Raw genomic sequence first — 14,063 nt, forward strand, 5'->3', positions numbered from 1 at the left:
AGTAGGAGGAAGAAGAGCGGGAATAAATAGCCTCCAGGATGACAGGGTATAAATGCATTAAGAACGTGACTTGTATTGGAGAAGGCAATGAGTAGTTTGAGTTCGAAAGCAGTCAATGAGCGACTGGAAGCGAAAAGTATTAGGAAGGTGGGATTCTAAATTAAATTAAAAGTAATAACAGAAAACAATTGAGGAGTACAGAATAGACTGAATATAATAACCCTATGCCTTATTTTTTTTTTTATCTTTTATTAGAAAAATACATTAATGAAGTTTTAGTTATTTCACAGTATTAACAAAAAATTTTACAAAATGATAATTTTTCTTCTTACCAGGAGTACCATATTATGTTTACATACATCAATGCTAAAAAAAATCTCAACACTGGTGATATTATAATCTTAAATTCTGAGCGAGTTACATTCCATAATTTAATGATATAAATATGACAGTTATCACAACTACAATTTCTGCAATATTTATAACCCTCATAACAATTCTTATAACATACCAAAAAATACTTTAACCTTGCCTAATTTTCATGATAAGCCCATGGCATTAATAGAGTTCCTACTATGAATTTTTATTTTTAAATTTAGTTACTCAAAAACAGTAATTAATGTACTTTTTTGTGAACATTTTATTTATTCTCTCTTTGTAACTATTTTTTAATAGCCGTCTATCGTAACAAAATTTGCTCTTAACAAAGGCATCTGTTTCCTCTTTCGTATAACGTTTCCTTTTACTAACCCAAACAGCATACAAATAAACTGCAATTAACACAGTGACACTATTATGATCCTTTTTTGGCCTGTAATTGAAAATGAACATTAATGTATTTAAAAACTTGTCTCTGTTTACGTTGCGCGTATGGAATAGCATGCTTTTTACGCTTTTGAAATACATCAGTGTTGTTTTTACGTGACTACAAAAATAAAAAAAGTATGCAATATGTATTCAACATCTTCTGGATTATAACATTTATCACTGTTTTTTATATTTAAAGTTTTCAACTGATTGTTGGTCGCCAAGGTTCCATGAGCATATTTAAAAGCAAACTCTTTTTCCATGACACCAATGAAAGGTATGTTTATGCTATCCCATACCATTTTCCAGTCCAAAAGTGGACAACTCTCTTCAATTCTTGGTGCATTTTCTGGCCTTATAAAATTATAGCAATCTTTACTACTTAAGTTAGGAAATTTTTCATAGCGAACTTTTCTGATTACACTAATTGCTACTGAATAAAATGATGTTGACACAAATGAAACCTGATTTATTTCCTTCAAATCCAACGAAAAGCTTATTCTCATCTTGCATCAGAAATTACTTGTACCAATAGCCTTTCTATTATCATTCAGAGCTGTCGAACTGAAAATTGCTGATGATTTAAAGTAAACATTTATTATTCCCAATCCAACTTTTTCTTTAGACAAACAAAGAGTATCTCTGCTTAGGGGATAGTAAGTGGTCCTTCAAATACATAGGAAAATATGCATATTTATTTGAGCAATGTACTGTTTTGAGGGAGGCAAGGTGTGAGAAATATACCAAACTTTGGACAAAATTAGAGAATTAATGATAATAGTCCTCTGGAAAATAGGCAATTGTCTTTTACTAAGCATACCTACTGATGTTTCAATATTTTTAGCAAGGAGAAACCAGCTCTCTTCACACGTAACCTCAAAATCACTATAATAAACTATACCAAGAATTTTTATACTTTCAACAGTTTACAACCAACTAAGAGGCCAGATGTTTCGGTTCTCCCATTTACCACAACCAATTATACTACTTTTGTCCTTGTTTAGCTGTGCACCTGTCGCAATTTCAAACAATTGTATTTCCTTATAACTCTCTCTAACTGAATCATCAGTTGACAAAATTATAGATGAATCATCTCCATAACCCTGCAGACGTATATTTACTCTATTAGGAAGGCTTGGCCCTACTACCTTGTTATTACTCTTCATTGCCCTATATAAGGGTTCTTGAAATATACAATATAGCAGCATTGACATCGGGTAGCCTTGTCTTACAGACCTTTTAATACAAAAAGGGGAACTGATAAACCCATTTACAAAAATGCAACTTTCACAATCCTTATACAGATTTCTGACTAGAGCCACAAATTCATCTGGCAAACCAAATTTCTCCATTACTTTAAAATCAAAATCCATATTAACCCTATCGAAGGCCTTAAGAATGTCTAGTCTTGACTGCTTTGTTTTGCATGAAAAATTACATTCACAGTTGACCTTCCTTTCACTGCACAATATTGTTCTGGAGAGACAATCTTCCCAGCAACACATCTCAATCTGTTTGCTAAAACTTTAGCAAAGATTTTACAGTCAGCATTCAGTAGGAATATAGGTCTCCAGTTTTTCTTCAAGGATAAATTTCCTGTTTTAGCTAATAATTTTTATTATACCCGAGTACTGACTATCTGACATATATTTCATAGTGACAATGAATTGGAACACCTGCATAATATCAGACTTTATTATACACCAAAACATTTTGTAGAATTCTATAGGAAGCACATCATATCCAAAGGATTTACCTTACACATACTCTTGATAGCATCGAAAACCTCAACTTTCTCCAAATCTCTACTTAAAAAATTTACATCTTCTTGGTCCAAACCAGAATGACAGAAGCTAAGAAAATAGTCTTGACTTTTCTCCTTGCCTGCTGCCATACTAAATAATCTTTCAAAATGCTCCTTAATAAAAACAAAAATTCCCTCTGTGCTTTCTATAATGGAACCAGGTAGGTTTTTTTTATGCCAGTAATGCTAGCGTGATCTTTCTTTTTTTTCGGCACCAAGTAGATGTGCAGCTATTTTTTCACCCATTGTAAGATCATTTAGTTTGGCTCTTATCTTTATACCTTCTAAAATTTCATTCTGGATGTCACAAATCCTATTCTTGAGAAGTGTAATACTGCCATAATTTACACTAATTTTGTAGCTAAATTCATAAAAATGGCGTAATCTTGTTTGTAGTAAGTTCAGCAAGCCATACTTTACTTGTAATATCTTTTCACACAATTTAATAAAGAAATTTTCACACTGTAATTTTGTCCAGTCCCACCGTACAAGTATATATCAAATGTACCTTTTTTCTGCCTTATACACTGCCATACATGCACGAAATTTTCTCCAATTTCATCAGACTCTAAAACTTTCACATTTAACTTCCAATACCCTGTGCAAATTTTGTGTGTTAATGTTTAACCTCAAAACAACCATACTATGATCTGAAAAACTTACTGGAACTGTATAAACAGATATAATATTATCAAATAACTTTACAGCATATATCCTATCCATTCTGGATCCATAGTTTTCACGTATGTAAGTGTACTCTGGTATTCTATTTGAGAATTTGTAATTACCTTTAAAATCAAGGTTTTCCACAAGAATACTCATAGACTTAGACAACAAGAGCTTTGTTATTATTACTGCAATCCCTGAACGTGATCCAGAGCGAAATTCTTATTCCCTCACAAGTTGCTGGCGAGGGCAGGTACAAGTAAGGTTCGGAGTTCACAGCTTACTAATTTACCCACAGAACATACACACAGGTCAAGGGTTCGTGGGAGAAGTCCTAAGGTATAAAAGAAATAAATGAAATTACTAAGTTGTGGAAACTTCTTGGGAGATTTTTTCCTTTGTAATTGTATCGAAGTATCAGAATAATTAGTTAAATAAATAAAGGAAGACAGTGTCCAAATTAAAGAAACGAAATAATGAAAAAGTGTTATTAATAGTAGAAAGTATAATGAATTGAGACGAGTAAACATAAATGGACCTTAAACGCACCGAGCGAAAGGAAAGAATAAGATACATGGAAGAGAGGAATAAGAACTGTACTCATGAGAAGTTTGGGAAAATTAGTAAAGCAAAAGAATGCTAAAAAAAGATAATCAGAGGAAATTACTGTCCGAAACGATGATAAGAATCCGACATTGAAGACGAAAAGGGAGAAATCGAAAAGGCAAGATTGGAAAACGGGTGAGAACTGCGAGCAAGACGTGACTTCATTCCCAACATCCCAGACCTGAAAACGAAACAGGCGCCTCTCACAGAGATCCACCGAGCGTGAAAAGTAATGAGGCTTGCTTCACTTTTCTGCCCTCTCAGACATGAAATATATTTTGCATAAGTGGGAGCATAAAGTACTTACAAACACTTTTACTCTGACAATAAAACATTCAAAAGCATTAAAGTCTACTAAGCAACTGTAAATGCTTACATACGCCACAATTGTTTTTCCCCTTTTGGAAGGAATTATGAGGGGTAGAAAATTCACATAATGCAAGAAAATGGTAGAAAATGTTGATCAAATTAGAAATTTCACTTCATAACTTGATCTGGGTCAGAAGGTTTTTGTATTCAAAAGACATCTAATCCTGTATAATTTTACGGCGTCAAATCAGGGTCCAAAAAGTTTCCTTCAAACAGGTCTAGACCTGGAAAAATATCTTGCAACCAGGTCCAGAGATGAAGAAAATTGTTGCCATTTGGTCTGAATGTGAAAAGTAGTTTCCTAACTGCATCTCGATGTGAAGAAGTTTCATATACATGTTTGCATCTCTCTCAGGGGAGTTTCCTCAACACTTGGTCGCAATCACCATCTTTCTGCGAGAAGAAGAGTTGCCAAAATGTTTCAAGGAATTCAGTTTCCGAATAATCCACGAGTGACAGGCACACCGAATTCAAATAAGCACGGAAGAATGTTATCTCGAAAAATCAGGATTCGTCCAGTGAAATATGATCAATTTGACGAAGAATAATTTGTCAAAAGGTACTTTAGTTTCATCATTATTGTCATTATTAATTAATAAATGTAGACATCTAGACCTTGTAGCTTTGATTTCAAGGTTAATAAAGAGTGAAAGAAATTTAAGAAAGGAAGTGAACGTCCAACTTGAAATGTAAAAAATTCTTTTTTGTTATACAGACAATCATTCAAAGGAAACTGTCAAATAATGGTTTAGTTTTGCTTAGTAACGGGTAAACTATAAATGCCATAAATTAAGGACATTTTGGATGTCTTTAGATCCGACAAAAGAAATTGGCTCCAGCTTCACAAGCTGTTTCCAAAGGGTTGCAGAACAATCAGCAAAAGAATTAAAAATACTTTTGAAGCGTTGTAGATTGTAGGATATGACACCAAATCGAATAAATTATCATAGGAATTCTCTTTTAGGATTATGGAGGCATCACAGGGTCTCTCTCTCTCTCTCTCTCTCTCTCTCTCTCTCTCCTCTCTCTCTCTCTCTTATCTGTTACTGTCTGAAGCTATTTATATATCGCTCGTTTGTACTAGACATCAGTTGAGATTCTGTGTTGCAACTAGTTATATTCTGTCTGTCTGTCTATCTCAGTTAACAGAAAGATAATCTCTTGACTTTAGATTTCATATATCCAAATATACAAATAATTTAATATATTATATATATATATGATATGTATATAAATATATATATAATATATATATAGTATATATATATATATATATGTGTAGTGTGTGTATTTTTATATATACAGTTTATATATATATATATTACTATATATATATATATATATATATATATAATTATATATACTAGCATATATATATACATATTACAACTGTACCTGATTATGGACCTGACTACGTGACCTCGTTCTGATTACTCAGGATCTGTGTTCCGACTCCCATTTAAAGGACATTGAAATTACTTCCAAGGTTTTTGTAGTGACAAACGTATCCAAAAAAACATGAAGAATTCGAGAAATTAAGAGGGTGCTGTGACTATTACAATTAATACGTTTCTGGCATGTGTGTTTATTTATATATCATATACTATATATATATATATATATATATATATATATATATATATATATATATATAATATATATATAAACTTTATCACATACACAGTTGTTCTGTGCATCACGTAGACTTATCGAAAGGACCTCATTCAAACTGGATGGTATCTATTGGAGTATTTATTCAGAAAAAGTTACAGGCTTTCTTGGACAAACAGTCCACATTATCAAGTATCCGTACAGTGATCAGACGCGTAGTCCAGTTGTATTTATATCTGTTTGCTGGGTACTTTTAATTTTATAATTGCCTGGCTCCTCCTGTGTGACCCCCACCCCCTTGACCTTGGCTTTTCTCTGCCCACTTCTTCTTCCAAGTGTCTGTTTTCCACGCGTTCTCTTGCGTTTTTCCTTCGTTTCCTTGCTACTGTGGATTTACGATTTTTCTAGATATGCTGTCTTCAAAGCCGTTTCCGGTGTTCCCTGTCATTGTGTTGCTGGCACATGTTATGAAGGCATTCTCCACAACAAGTCTGGCCGTTTTGTTGGTGTTCCTGTACAGAAAATTCATATTTTTCCAGTCTATTTTATGGTCATTTTCCCAACAGTGTTTTTGTCAACGTATGATATATAAAATGATCTCAGGTGTTGTTTTAAATTTACATGATTTGCCAGTTTCACTATAATACCCATCTTCACAGTGTAGACACGCTGCTATATATACCATAAGTTCTTCCCCCTCTGCCAACTTTTTGTTTCTAACTGTTTTATTCCTAATGGTGTTTTTGTAGCTGCCAATCAGTTTGAAATTATCTAGCTTCATTTGATGGGTGTAAAAGAGTTTTTGTCCGGGACTGTAATTATTTTCTTCCCTACCAAATGTTCCTTTTCTGTCCTTTCCCTCTCATCAAGAACAGGTAAAAATAAAATTTCACCGTACAGCCCGCTCCCGCTCCTTCGAGATGGGAGATCAGGTCCTAGTCCTCCAGACGGGCGCCATGAGACCCCTTGAGACCCACTTCTCAGCCCCACAAAATCTTGGGCAAGTGCAGTGACCTGAATTATCTAGTAGTGTGCAGGAAAAGTAGGGCCAAATGGTTGCATATAAACCTCCTAATACTGTACCAAGTCCGTAGTGATGAGGCACCTGAAGAGGACCTACCAACTCTTGAGGCGGTGGTTGGCACTGCTGCCTGATCCACACGCCCACTACCAACTCGGAAGTACTCCGGAATATAGAAGAAATAACCCTTGCCCTCGCTGCAGCCCACTGGGAGGATATCCGCCAGATGCTAACTTGCCACTCTCAGGTCTTCCAGGACACCCTTGGGTGCACGGACATTCTTCAGCATTCAATTAGTATCAGGGAGGGCATAAAACCTATAGCACAGGGATACTACCGGGTCAACACGGATAAGGCTCGCGGGATTGAGGTGTAAGTCAAGCTCCAACTCGACCTCAGCCTTATTGAGCATAGCCACAGCCCCTGGGCTTCCCCAGTAGCCCTAGTACTGAAGGAGGGCGGTGGAGATCGACTTTGCGTAGATTTACGAAAATTAAATGAAGCCGAGGAGTCAGAACCTTACCCCCTTCCCTGGATCGAGGCTTGCTTAGATAGCCCCCTATCTTAGCAAGATCGACTTGGAGAAGGGCTATTGGCAAGTCCTGCTGTCCGAGAAGTCGCACCCTTCGACAGCGATCATAACTCCTAGCGGAATCTACCAATGCCGAGTTATGCTATTCAGCTAAAATAATGCTCCCAGCTCTTTCCAGCGTCTAATGAACGAGCCTTCATGGCAACAAAGCATAAAAAGAAATAGTTTCGCTTGGATAACATCGTAACCTATGCCAGCACCTGGGAAGAGCACTTGGAGATAATGACATTGTCACCTACACCAGCACCTGGGAAGATCACTTGGAGGTATTAGAACAAATTTTAACTACCCCGGGAAAACCCAACTTTGTTATTAACCTGAAAAAGTGCCAGTTCAGAGTCGGGGAAATTACGTACTTGGGCCATAAAGTAGGAAATGGGCAATTAGTGCCAAAAGAGGCGAATATAGAAGCTATAAGGAATATGGCCTACCCACGAACCAAACAGGAAGCCCAGAGCTTCATTGGGATGGTGCAGTACTTCCAAAGATTTGTTCCAAACTTCGCGGATTCTGCTGCTCCCATCACAAACCTCTTCCGGGGAAAGCAGCCCTTCAGGTGCATGGAAGAGTGCAAAAGGGCATATGATAACTTGAAGGACGCCTCAATCACCAGGCTGGTACTGCACACCCCTGACTACGAACAGCCCTTTTGCCTAGCAGTAGATGCCAGCGACGTTGGGATCGGAGCAGTAATGTTCCAGGAGAAAGAGGGAGTTAGGCACCCAGTGGCATATTACGCCAAGAAATTGAAACCTGCTGAAACCCATTATAGTACCATCGAAAAGGAATTGCTAGGAATGCTACTGGCGATTAAACACTTTGAGTCATATCATGCTGACCACGCCTTCCCACTAACGATGTATACTAATCATAACCTTCTACGGCATCTAACTATATTTAGAAATCAGAATAAATGTTTAATGCGGTGGTACCTCGATCTCCAGGACTATAACTGGAGAATCGAGCACATCAAAGGCACCGATAACAAGATCGCCGACGTCCTATCCCGGCATCATAATGAGTAATACCCGGAGGCCTTATGAGTGCCCAAAACTCCATCTAAGGGCAAGAAAACCCAAGGGCTATAGCCATAAAAGGTGGGACTGAACCAGTACTTCTTAAACACAGGGGCATGGTCCGCCAGCCAGATGATGGTGGAACATTCCCCTAACTTCTTGTCATTCCAGGAACTTCATTCTACTGCCGCCCTCCCCTCTCTTTCTGTTTTAGCTTGCTTAATTACATAGAGTAGAAAACTAGTTTACCCCCACCCAAAAACCTTTGATTTTAATCTAAACCATCAGGGGAGAGGGAGTTGCCTCCCCTGGTCATAGGCACTCAGTGCCACTAAGACAGTGCCATGCTGGGCACCGCCCACCAGTACTTGAAAGCAAAACACGAGATGTGTTTTGTAATGTTAGAGCCTCTTAAAGGCAAACTAACTGCATGCCTCTGTTTACTTCAAGGACACATGTATGTGTAAATTAATTATTAATTATTAATATTTCAACACCCGCCTTGAATTACCTTGTCCTCATAATTGTAATAAATTATGTAGAATCAAATGAGATTAATATGCCGTAGCATTAAAGTAAAGTAGAGTAATATCAGTCTGTGTTGGAAGGGGTGCCCAAATAACGTAACATAAAGTATTTTCCCAACTTCTTGATTATCAGCATTCTCTGCAATCAAAAACCCTGAATTTTTATGCAAGAGTGGGTTTGCTGCTAATAGCTGACCCAAGTTGACCCAGATACCAACACATAAATCTAATTAGTATTTCTGACTAGTCAAATTCCTCTTACCTTCACTGTTTGATAGCACAGTTCCAAAAAGGCAAGGATTTAAGAGGATGAGTGCTGGATGCCTTCAGCAGCTACGGTAACAAAGTTAGCTCTACTTAAAACAGCCATTCTAATGAGGCAGACAATCACACCTGAATTCTTTTCCACAGGACACCTGAATCGAGATGCAGGCAGATGGTCAAAAACACCTGGAAGATGACATCTTGGGCAAGGTCACCATGGCTTTGACATCGGGGGCTCTCCTAACCTTGGCAGATGCTCAGTTAAAAGGAGCCTCAGGAAAATGTATGAAAGGGCCAGAATCAGTGATCACTAGCAAATGATGAGAGGCTAGTTCGTGTTCAACACCTGAGGCCTGACACAGATCCAAAATATCTTTTATGTGGGGATGACTTCCCATGTTTTAACTATACAGAGTGCCACTGTGGAATATATAATATGTCATTCTATTTTGCCAGAGGCCAGCTTCCTCCCTACAGGTAAAGTACAAGTAAGGCTTTTTGTGTCACGACATTTTGTTCTTAGAATATGTTTGTTGAGTGCTTCAATACATCCCTATATCCACGTGCCTTTCCAAATAAGTGCTGTTTCAAGTGTTTGCTGTTTCATTCATGTGGTCAAGATCTTGTTCACCTTAGTGCAGTCTCGATCCATCTGTGTTTTCTAGCCCAAATACTGGAGTGTAATCCAACTAAACCCCTTCTTGTAACAGAGGGACCCATTTGCAATGGACTCAATGAATACTGTGACTTGCCTCAAAATTCAAGCTTCAGTAGGAAGAACTCCAGGACAATAAAAAATCCATTCAATTTACTTTTGTTTTCTTTTTATCTTTTATTGTAAATATATTACTTTAGTTAATACAGTGTTTATAACATTCCTCATGAATTAGAGCCCAAGCTCATATGAAACATTTTTTTATTTTATTTTATGATTCCTGAACTTAAAGTCAGATTGCTATAAGGCTAAGAATGTAAAATTCCGTCCTGACCCATTTAAAGTGCATTCTGACTACAGATCCAGAAAATCAGGGGAAATCATATATATATATATATATATATATATATATATATATATATATATATATATATATATATATATATATATATATATATATATATATATATATATGTATATGTATATATATATGTATATACATATATATATGTATATATCTTATATATATATATATATATATATATATATATATATATATATATATATATATATATATATATATATATATATATATATATATATATATATATATATATATATATATATATATATATATATATATATATATATATATATATATATATATATATATATATATATATATATATATATACATACGTTGGATGTACATATATCTCTTAATGAGAAATACGACCGAAGACCGTGAAGGCTTTATGTTTTATTGGTTACAACATTTTATACTAACACAAACGCGTCTGGCGATTTCCTGTTTGCTTTTTCCTTTGTATTTTGCCGTTGGTTGTTCATCGCATGCCCAGGTTCTTCATCAATATTTACGTATACATGCATTATATATATATAATATATATGATATTATAAATATATATATATATATATATATATATATATATATATATGTTATAGCCTATGTATATATATATATATATAAAACATATATATATACACACATAGAAATGTAGGTTGATCATTACGTTAGCTGCCTTTTAAAATACTTGGTATTTATCCGCTTTAATCGAAAATTTTTCAGTTTAAAGAAATCAATAGAATGTTAGTCCGTGTTATGACATATTTTAGGTGAAATTAGCAATAAATAAAGTTGAGATAATTAATATTAATTGCCTCGCCTAACTGACCGTTGTGAGTTGACTCTTCATCAGAGGTGAGTCAGTTCCTTCCCAAAACCTCATTTCAGTACTCTAAGAATTAACAAGAGCTTTAATATATGCTATCCTGTATAGAGCATATTTACCCAACGGTAATGTATATACTTGGAGAGCGGTTGATGAAAAATAAATTTGTTCTGTCTTTGCTAACTTTGATGAAGAAGTTTGCAACACAAAGACAAAAGGAGCCGAGAGTTACAACATTCAAAATCTGCACTTTTAGCCTCTGAATATATCTTCCAAAGACTCTTATAACAAGTGTGCCTCTCTGCACTCGAATTGTGTTCTTAACCCTTTTTAATCCTCAATACTTTCAACGATGCATCGTTGCGGCTTAGACGTGGTTCCGATAGAAAAATACAAAGAAGAGGTTTAGAGGATAGACTACTCTTCATTTAGGCACACTCAAAATGTAATCAAGCTGATGAAGTAATACCAAAGCCGGGGGTTTAATGTTAATGCACAATGGTCGCGTAACACTGGATGAAGTTTCTTCCTTCTCTGATCAACAATAACATTTTTAAATCTTATAAAGCCGAGTAAGACTGGTGCTACGGAACAACTCCGACTTCTGATTGAAGAAAGATTGCTTGCAGTCGAAGGCAATTTAATGACCATAAATATTTCAGAGGTAGTAAAATGGCAAGAATTGCCGCAAAACATGGATTTGAGAGATTCTTCAGCTGCCCTGAATTGTATTCTGTTTTATTATTGCATCTCATTTTTAAAGAAAAAAGAGATAATAAAAGAAGAAAGCAAATCAGATTGAGCATCAAAGACCACAAATTTGAGGAATAAAATTTGAGCGAGTCTTATGCAATAAAAATAAAAAACAATAATTATTTTCCATGTAGTTACTGTCTGAAAATTAATATAACAAATTCCTTTCGGTTGGATCGTAAAGTAGTAAGAAACCGAAGCACAAAAATTCTAGGCTACAGAGACGAGACTACAAGATGTCTGCTTTCTCTCACACGGAAAGAAAGCTATTCTATACACAATCGACTGCCAAGATGTGAACAAAGAGAATTCAGGCAGGCAATAATAATTAAAAAAAAAAAAAAAATGACCAATCAGCCATATGACAATAACAATAAGAAACGATGGGATCGGCGTATGGCTCTTGAAAGCAGTGTTATTGTAAAGCCTCTCTTAAACCTATCGACATCGGCATCCTAACAAGAAAGATCTTCAGTTCCAGCGTCAAGATGAGGGGAGACATCTGGTACTATGAAGTGTGACAACGGGGCATTGTGGAGTGCGGGCGTAATTACTGGAGGATTTCATTTAAAAACGCAGATGTGGAAAATCACAAGACTTCAGATTCCTCATATTAACACCTCAATATTAACCCTGTGTTAAACGGGTCAGTATGTACACAAATAGTCATATATTATTGAGACTGGGTAATCACTGCGTAGGGAAATATGGAGGAAGTGAGCCTCTGGCTTTGACCACATACTCAATAGTCAATTTTGCATTGACAGACTACAAGGCGCAATAGTGACCCGCTACATCCTTTGCTTCAGTTCGATTAGAGAGAGAGAGAGAGAGAGAGAGAGAGAGAGAGAGAGAGAGAGAGAGAGAGAGAAGGAGAAGAAAGTCTCTGTTAGTGTTGCGCTGTAGTCGTTTCACGTTTGCTTCTTTTCCCTTCTCCCCAGGTCGGTTCAGTATCAGAGTAATCTGCTCAACCTGCCTTCAAAACAAACAAATAACCTCACCAGGACAAACAAGATCCCAGTTTCATCCGCGAGTAGGGAAGATTTCAGTCGATGAATCTCGAGAGGAGCCGACCTTTATTACTGTACACGAGGCTGGAGTGGAGAGATGGACGATGGTTAACCACATGACCTCATGATGATGAAGGTGTATAACTTTTGTTCTGCTTCTATTTATGTATTTGTTAACGTTCATAACTACTTTGTCGGTGTTCCTCTTTTCTCTTTTATCCTAACCTGTCCTCTACTTTTTGCCGTTAATATGTCCTTTTCTTTCATTTTATTTTTACATATATAAAGAATATATTTATTCATTAACTGTTTTTTTATATATTCACAAATTATTGTATTTATCTTTTCTTTTTAATTTTACTATTGTTATGGGCCCACGCCCATCAAACATACACAAGTCTCTTAAAATACAAATAAAGTCACAAACGACCAAGTCCACAATAGGTGGAATGGCCGCAACAGAGTGTACAGAGATGGAATCAAGGAGGATAAAGAAAACTGAGAATAAAACCTTAATATTTAATACAAAATTTTAGAAAGAAATGACCACTGAGCCTCTTACAAAATACATCAAATAAACACAAAAATCAACCACACACTGAAAACATCGAATAACAAACACACTTACACCAAATTAAGATAGACTATGCAATTACACTTTAAAGAGAGGACCCTGAAAGTAATAGAATGTCGAAAAGACAGAATAGCCTAACTTTTTACACACTAAACATTTATAAAAAAAAAATAAATAAACTGCTTCCCTTAAGTGAGCTCTAAACGGTGGAAGTGGCCACCACAGCCTTCAAATCACGGGTCGAGGAGAATAATCTATATACTTGAGACCTTACCAAACGTAAGAGAGGTCCCCTTGCTAAAAATCACTGGGCCAAGGGCATAGACTGATGTAAGAATCACTTTAACGTCGCAAGACGATCAACGGACACGGCCGTCCGACAGTTAATCACACCTTACCAGTTGGCAGAGAGGTCCCCTTGGCAGAATGACTGAACCAAGGGCGCAGACTGAAGAATGATTCAATCTCCCAAAGGAGGACAGCAGCAGCAACTGAAGAGAGGCAGATATCGTAATCCAGAGTTAATAAGTCAAGCCCTGACAATGTTAAAGGTCCAGAAACGACTGACCAGACCAGGTGAGACAGTGCCAAATAC

This window comes from Macrobrachium rosenbergii, chromosome 46 (genome assembly GCF_040412425.1).
Source record: "Macrobrachium rosenbergii isolate ZJJX-2024 chromosome 46, ASM4041242v1, whole genome shotgun sequence".
NCBI classification, from domain to species: domain Eukaryota; kingdom Metazoa; phylum Arthropoda; class Malacostraca; order Decapoda; family Palaemonidae; genus Macrobrachium; species Macrobrachium rosenbergii.